The sequence below is a fragment of the Oxyura jamaicensis genome, chromosome 2 (assembly GCF_011077185.1).
Source record: "Oxyura jamaicensis isolate SHBP4307 breed ruddy duck chromosome 2, BPBGC_Ojam_1.0, whole genome shotgun sequence".
NCBI classification, from domain to species: Eukaryota; Metazoa; Chordata; class Aves; order Anseriformes; family Anatidae; genus Oxyura; species Oxyura jamaicensis.
The window spans coordinates 151,562,479-151,571,586 of record NC_048894.1 but is presented as its reverse complement, the minus strand read 5'-3'; positions in this window follow the sequence as shown (position 1 = coordinate 151,571,586).

Here is a 9,108-nt window from a genome sequence, read left to right as displayed (position 1 = left end):
TTCTATTCTATTCTATTCTATTCTATTCTATTCTATTCTATTCTATTCTATTCTATTCTATTCTAAAGCAGGTCTTGGAAGACCTGCAGAGTGCAGCTGTGGTCCCAGCAAAATGTTGCCATCATCTGGCCTCTCTGAAGACCTGTGACCAAACCTGACTGAGCAAGTTCAGGGAAGATGAATTCAGTGTGGACTAGGTGAAAGGAAAGGCTTTTTGAAGGGCCATGTGAATGTAGGGCCTATTTTATAATGTCCTGTTTCATAATGACTCTTGTTTAGTCTGGCAGAAGACTGGCTGCAAGGGAACATGACTGCTTTCTATAAATACAGCAGGGAGGAAAACACTGGGGAGAACTATTTAAGTGAAAAGCCAATTCTAGTGCAAAAACAAGTGGTATAAATCAGATAATAAATAACAGTCCAGAAGATCTCTAACCAGCTGATTAGGCATGTCCTGAGGCTTCCAAATAGCAGCAGTATGTGTATGTGTGGGGGGATCCAAACTATTTTTCTGGCAGAGTTTGACTGTTTATGACCCTTTTGTAATAGAAGACGAAGGGACTCAGTCACCCAGGAGCTGCCTCTGGCCCCATGGGGCTGCTGCGTCAGAGGGCAGAGATGCTGTGCCCCTCAGCCTGCTCTGCCATCAGGGCAAAGTTACGCAGCTATTGAAAATGCTCTACTAAGCATAGCCTAAATGCTTTCTTTTGCTTTCACAGATTTCTTGTTAATCTCAGCACTGTTCTTCCTTGTTTCTTCCCCTGGTATCCTGAAGAGACACCCTAGTCCATTACAGCAGGATCAATACCTTCTTTCCTGCTTTATCCTCTATTTTTTTTCCAGCACCATCTGACACTGCCTCTTCAACTGCATACCCATTATTCCTCCTTTCCATTTATCTCCATATTCTCCCATCCATCTCACTCTTCCTCCTTATTTCTCCTCTGCTGCCTTATGCTACCACCCACCTGATCTTCCTTATCATCCTGGATTTCTAATTCAGCTCCAGCTCTTCTCACCACCATTTCTTGCCTCCTGTGTCTTCCTGAAGAGGGTGTGATATTACTTACCTGCAAATTGATATTGCATGGGAACCTACACCTACCAGATTCTGTGTGGAGTGTGTACCTACCCAGAGTATTGTATGATGGAGGCAATAAATTAAACAAGAGCAGATGTACATTGATACAAACTGTGGCTTGAGGAGCTACAACTGCTCACTCCTATGAATGGGCCAGCAAAGACTCCAGGAGACTGCACAGCATGTGTTGGGGGACAGAGAAGCAGCAGAGCTGGCTAAGAAAGAGGATTTTTTTTTTTTTTTTTTCTTGAGAATTCAACTTCCTCTTCATGGTGATGGTCTTCTAGCCAGAAAGAAAGTCCCAGGTCCCTGGCCGCATGGTGCATGGCTCTTTCTGTGTGTGAACACTTTGTCTGGTGTCAAGACAGGTCCTGCCCTGCAAAGTATCTCATCTGAAAGGCAATCACAGAAGTACAATAATTATATACCCTAAAATAATCGCTTAAGGTCTGGTCATCTGGATGCTTTCCTTGCTCCACCACCTGGATCTCCACTGACTTTAACAGGAGCTCAGACACCCAGCTCAGAGGTACGTGCCCCCACACAGACACTTATATTTAACCAACTGACCTGTGTCAAGTGTCACTGGAGATGCCCCAGGATGTGTGAGATGTTATTTAAGTGACTGGAAGGAACTGCACAGGACCTATAGTGGACTTGTGACCTTCCGAAGGAAGAGTTGGAGGTTAGGCAGAGTCCTCCAGGACATCTTAAACAGCACTGGAGGTCTACGTGCTGTCAGTCAACCTCTGTGTGTCTTAATCCGGAGCCGGATCGTTCCTGAGAGGGCTTAGGGCTGAAACAAAAGTTTTCATGTGTGGCTGAAGAAAGCAAACAGGCCAGTTTTGCAGGCTCCAGAGTCTGAGAGAAACACTTGCAACTCGATATCAATGATCCGCTGAGAACAGCTCAGGCCTAGACAAAAGAAACCACTCACGTCTCCAAAGAGGAGTGAAAGCAAAGCCTGAGTGAAAAATGATAACGGCAGGTGTCTGTTAATGGATTTATATCACAAGATATAGTGGCTAAAGACTTTGATATTGTAAATTAGAAAGCTGTTAGAAATGGCCTGAGCTGAAATCAGACGAACTTTGAATGAAAACAAAGCGTTCACTGGCTCAGAGGTGTGAGATTAACTCTGCTGCTGATTCAATGGATCAAAAATTGCATTGATCCAGTGCCTCGGACTTTCCACATTACGTCCAGAAAAGGTAACCTAAGAACAGCTAAACTGGAAGATTGCTGCCTGACAAATAGTTTGTTTGGTTTTTTCCTCTTGATGGAAAATTTCAGCTCCATTCTTTCAGCGGTCCGAAACAATCTCAGCTCTCCCCGTTATGAGATGACAACAATGCTCGGCTTGCTTTGGCCTGAGTGACGGCGCTGTGCCAGCAGGAGTCTCAGGTTCTGGAAAGCCTTAAATCAACACATTTTACCAGGGAAGACTGAGGAAAAAACAGTTTCTAAACTGTATGAAATATTCATGTCTAGCGTCTCGTGAGATACCATCTGGTTAGATCCGAGCCGGAGCAGAGCTGATGGTGACACAGAAACACACTGGGTAGGAAAGAGGAGGACGAGACTCGGAGATTCGTCGTTTCATGACCTACAAAAGACCACTGCAAAACCAGCAAGGGTTACTTCAGGGCCAATTAACTTTTCAAACAAAGAATGATCTGAAAGGCAAATGTTGATCCCTTGGGTCTGCGATGAGGAAAATTGTAAGATACTTCAAGTAAAATCATGCCTCTCATGAAAGCATTGACAATTTAATGGCAACGTAATATTTGCTTAAATATCAAAGTGTCTAAAAACAAAACAAAATAAACAAAAGCCCCATAATAACTCAACAAGCACCTCTATAGCCAGAAGAATAAACAAAGGGCAAATCTTGCTAAAGACACTGTAATCTCCCAGCATTTTATATTCTATATGTATAGTCCTGGAAGTAAATACATCCTTTTATTTTCCTTAAAAGCCATTTCTGGCAGAGCTCTGGGACTTGGGAGACCAGAGTTTTGTTCCTGCCAGAGCTACTTCTCTCATATATGACCTTGAGACAAACATTTTGCTTCTGTTACTGCTTCCTGCCCCACTTTCAGTCTATTCCAGATCGAGACAGTTTTACCGTGGCTCATACAATGGGGCCTCTAGGTGCTATTGCAATGTAAATAGTGTCAGCGCAGGTGCACTCAAGAGCGGGATATGGCTTTTATTATCCAGTTACAAGGTCACCGTTGGGTGAAAGGATTGCTGCATAAAACATCACCGAGCCATCAGCCTACGGCAGCCTCCCGGTTATACAATGATGGTATTTCAAACACCCAGAATGTGTTTGAGGCTGTCTCAGGCTGGATGAGTTTGCAGCGCCTCAGAACTTTGTGGGCCAAATGGACTCGTGCAGGTGGGATGCTTGGGCTGCTGGGGCCTTACCCTGCCGACCCTTTTGATTGTTCCTTTTTCTGAGGTGAATTGAGCGCTGAGACACCTCAGAGGATGAGGAAATATTGCTCCCAGCTCTGTGGAGGGGAAGGATGAAGGACGCAGCAATGCACTGGCTGCCTTGGAGTGACAGAGACAGGGATAATGTCCCTTCCCTCGCTACGTTGCATGCCTTGTGATAAAACCCCACTGCTACCACTCGAACAGCAGCGTCAGTCACGCAGTATGGGCTCTGCACAGGCTTTGAAAACGAGGGAAGGGAGCATCAAATGTTCCAGCCCACTTAATTTGAAAGCTGCCTATAATAACCCCTTTGGGAACATGCAAAACAGACAGGTCAAATTGCATGGTTACACAAATATCACCGGATTCTGGCATTTAGGAACGAAAGGCTTTGATCTGTTCAATTTAAAAGTGCCTAAACCATGCGTACGCTATGTTAAAATGTAACATTAAATGCTTTGCTTTTTGTGTTTTCCGAAAGCCTAGCTAGAAACAATTTGTACACAGCACGACAAAACTTCGCCTCGACAATGTAAATATCTATGCACAAGTTATTTGGCACAGTGTGCTATTGCAAAAATATTTTATTTTCCGTAAAATGAGAGCTCTTAAAGAGTCCTCGTCTACAGAAACCCTCAAAGGAACAACCTACTGCCCTTTAAGGGCCCTGCTCTATTCCTCGCTCCCATCTGTCTTATTTATAGCTCTCCTTTGTGAAGCCCTTGCAGATCCATGAATGAAAAGCACTCATCAAAACCCTGTGTGGGCCGGGATCTGAAGGCAGCAGTCCTTACGGATGCTATGCGTATGCAGGAAAGACTTCAGCAGCTTGATCATCCCAAATAAACCCCATATTGCAGTGTCCTCACCAGCAATTTGGCTGTAAAGCAGCGCTCGACGTCTGCGTAAATGCGTCAAAATGCTTCTCAGTCGTCCTCCCACTGATTTTCAGCAGGCGTTTCGCTGCAGCTCAGCTAAGAGCAGGGATCCTCTCTCCCTGCGTCCCTTGGCTGCACATTTGGCTTTCCTCTGGCCTCTGTGGCCCCTTCAGAGAGGCAAATTTCTTGCCCCGCTCCTCTTTCAGCGTGGCACTGAGGGGACGCGCATTGCTGCGGGATGTCAGTGCCAGAAGCGGCCCTTTTTCATGGAAATCAGACACAGGAGTCCAGCATTATCCACAAGAAGGAAAGAGATGTTGCTTTTTATTTGCCCTTCCTGGGAGGTTATGTTTGAAGCAACGAGCACTGGCTCTGATATCTCACAAGCGCCGGCTCCTTCCCCGTCTCCTCCTCGCCTGCCTTGTGGCACCATCTCCTCTTCCTCAGTCGCATCAGTCCTTACACACTCACCTTGGAGCTCTTAAGATTTTGGGGATAAAGATGCCAAATAGGTGGCTTTGACGTGAAGGTGACAGCCAAAACCTGTGCCCATCTCGGCCGATGTATGGCACTGCCCTCATGGAGAGGGAGGGCAATGGGAGCTGTGCAGGGATGGGATTTGCGCAGGGACAAAGCCGCATGCCCGGGGACATGCTGGGGTCCCATTAACCCATCCCCGGTGCCGTATTTCCAGATGGCCTTCCCGGCAGTTTGCAAGTCTTCACATGAAGCACGACGTGACTGAAGCGGGCTCGTGGTTCAGGCGTTGGAAGAAAAAAGCCACCCAGCAAAAATCAAGCAGTGCACACCGTCCATGTTGTAAATTTACAGCCACCACCAGCTCTGGTTAAGATGAGATGATGCCCTATAGGTGAACATTATAATTCAGTAGGCTTGTGGAATGTGCAAGCTTACTGTTATGTGACCTCAAAAATGGCAGGCGAATACAGCGCTCCGGTAGCTCTTGCCCACTTTTGTAGGAAAATTGATAAGGCATTGTGGCAACAACAGCTCAACAAACCTGTTTGTTCCAAAGCTTTTATTCTATGTTCTCCCAAAAAAACAAACAAACAAACAAACAAAAAAAAAAACACAAAAACAAGCTAACAACAAAGCCTTCAAAGCTTTTATTCTGTTTTCCCAAAACAACAAAACTAGAAAACAAAAAAAAAATGCTGTTCAGTGTGACAGCAACTTTGTGCTGAAATTTCAGCAATTTCGGGTAAACATCGTATATTATCCTGTAAATTAATGTTTAAAGCTGTTTATAGAAAAGTGTTGATTGACGGGCTGCTTATAGCACTTCACATTATTCTAGAAATGAAATAAAAGGCAAAACGGGTTGGCTTAGGTAGATGTAGTGATGTAGTTGTATATTTCAAACTAGTTCGATCTTTGGGAAGTTTTAAAAACTTATTTTTCAGTCTGAGTGTTTGGCAGGCGGCAATGCAACAGCAATTTGCAATCAGCCAGGTCACCACTTCTGGGATAGTTAAAAAACTCTTTTTTTAAGATAATTTCCTTGCTGGATCTCTGCCTTCAGATGAGCAAGACAGACCACATTCGAGCTGTGCTCTCTGCAGAGCCTGGTCTCGATGCGATAGGAATTAAATTGGTCTGTTAACGCTCTGGGAGGACGGTGTCCTGCGCTTCAAAGGTGTGGAAGCGGCAACCATTCCTTTATCCGTCTTCGAGCAGGGCTTGCTGGATACATCTCGAGGGGATCATGAATATTTCTGATGCAAAATTGATGCAAAAACGTTGGAGCACATAAATAGCTCCGTGGCACATGTGAAGCACACCGTGTTCCGCATACAGCGTGGAAGGCACAATGTGACTGCTAATTGAGAGGGTATTTAAATATCACGGCTGCGTATTTATCTCAGCTCGGAGCTCACGACGTGCAGTGTGTCACTAACACAGCTCCCATGAAACGAGCTAGGATCCCCAAGTGCCTGCTGGGCTGGCCTTGCACAGAAGGGTGCTTGCTGTGCCTGCGTAACCTTTTCATGCTGACAGTGTTTGAAGCAAAGAATATATACATTAAAAAACCATGCAGACACGCCGTGCTGAGGCACTGAGATGCGCACCCTGCCATATGTTCCATGGATTACATGTGTGCTATCTATGCCAAATATTTGGGGAAAATTCGACGCGATCGCCCATATGCTCCCCAAACAATGGGAACGTGCTTCGAGTCATGAGAGGGGGGAGCAGCCCGATCCCTGGGGAATGCTGAAACACAGAGAGGGAAGAACACCAGAGATGGAGAGCGTATCCTCTCTTTCATCCTTATTTATCCGCTTCAAGGCACTGCTCTGCCCTCAGCTCCGCCGCCCATGTGCAAGATTCCTCCTGCTCCTGCTCTTCCCCTGCTCTCACTGCAATGCATCCCTCAGAAGAACTTTCTTTTGCTCCAAATGAGCTTTCCTGCACATTCTCGGCTCCAATTCTCCCTCTTGCATTGCTAGCAATTACTTCTAGGGCTTGTGGAGTGAAAGCAGTAAACTGGTCGTGGCTGTGATGCTGAGAAGGGCACAATGTGAATGCTAAGCACAGTTTGCTGTGCACCATGTGTGCACACGACTGTGCACTCTGTGCCCCCACCCCTCGTGGGCCACACACCCTGCAGAGTGCAGCGCTACACGCCACACACCCCATGCACTGTGTGCATCATACAGACCATGCACACTGTGCACCGGCACGTGCCACACACCCGTGTACCATACAGGCAGCACACACTCCAAGCACCCCTGCGCACCATGTATGCATCATGCATGCCCCAACCACTGAGTACCCTCTAGGCACCATGCATTCAGCACACATTCTGAGCACCCTGAATGCCCGCACAAACTCTGAGCAGCCCTGTGTACCATGCACACCCCATGCACTCCAAGCACCCCTGTGCAAGATGCACAGAGCACACACCCTGAGCACCCCGTGCACCATTCATGCACCATACATGCCTGATGCACTCTGAGCACCCGTGCACCATACACGCAGCTTACATGCCCCACACAGAGTACCCTATTAGCACCATGCATGTCCTATGCACGCCCCATGCACTCCGAACACCTCTGTGCAGCACACATGCACCATGCATGCTCCATGCATAACCCACGCTCTGAACACCCGTAAGCACCACACATTCACCATGAACACCCCGTGCATGACGCCAAGCACTCCAAGCACTCCCTATGCACTATGCCTGCCCCAATGCACTCACAGCACCCCTGTGCACATGCATGCAGCACACACTCTGAGCACCTCTGCACACAATGTATGCCCCACACATGCCCCCATGCACTCCGAACACCTCTGTGCAGCACACATGCACCATGCACGTCTCACACACTCCGAGCACCCCCCCATGCACCATGCATGCACCATGCATTCCAAGAACTCCTGTGCACCATCCATACACTGTGCATGCACCATAGATGCCCAAGGCACTCTAAGCACCCCTGTGCACCATGCACGCCCCCATGCCCTCTGAGCACCCCCTGCGCACCACGCATGCCCTACGCATTCGCCCATGCCCTCTGAGCACCCACTATACACCACAGATACCCCATGCACTCTAAGCACCCTTATGCATCATGCATGCACCATGCATGCAGCATGCATGCTGAGCACCCTGTGTGCTATGCATGCACCACGCATGCTCCAGAGTACCCCAAGCACCATGCATGCCCATGCATGCCCCATGCACTCCATGCATGCACCATACACATACCATAGATGTCCCTACACACTCCAAGCACCCCTGCATACCATGCATGCTCCGTGCATGCACCATACATGCCCAAGGCACATTAAGCACCTCTGTGCACCATGCACACCCCCATGCACTGTGAGCACAACCCGTGCACCACACATGCCCTATACATTCTCCCACGCACTGAGTACCCGCTATGCACCGTGAGCACCCCATGCACTGAGCACCACACCCCATGCACCATGCATGCACCACTCTCCAAGGACTCCTATGCACAGAGCACACACCCCGAGCACCCCATGCGCCATTCATGCACCATTCATGCCCTCTGAGCACCCCTGAGCACCACGCACGCCCATGCACTCCGAGCACCCCTGCGCACCATGCATGAACCATACACAGACCACATACCCCCACGCACTCCGAGCACCCTGCACACCATGCATGCCCCACGCATGCCCCACACATTCCACGCACCCCCATGCCCCACGCATGCCCCACGCACTCCAAGCACCACCTGCACCCCCTACACGCATAACACACATACCATGGATGTCCCTACACGCTCCGAGCACCCTGCACACCACGCATGCCCCATGCGTGCACCATACACGCAGCACACGCTCCAAGCACCCCCATGCCCCACGCATGCCCCACGCATGCCCCACGCCCCCCGAGCCCCCCCATGCCCCACGCGCGCTCCCCCCACGCCCCGCTCCCGCCCCCCAGCACTCCCGCGCGCGCCACCAGCAGAGTGGGCGGGGCTTGACTTAACCCCGCCCCCTCGCTCAGCGCGTGCGCGAGTTCGTGCGTTCGTGAGGGCGGGTCCGGGGGGGGACGGGGGGAGGAGGGGGGAGGGCGAAAGGGGCGTGGCCTCGTCGGGGCGGGGCGTGGCCCGGTTGCCATGGCAGTGACGTCAAAGGGCGGCGGGGAGCGGGAGCGGAGGCCCGGCAGAGGTCAGAGGAAAGGCGAGGGCCGGGGGGGGG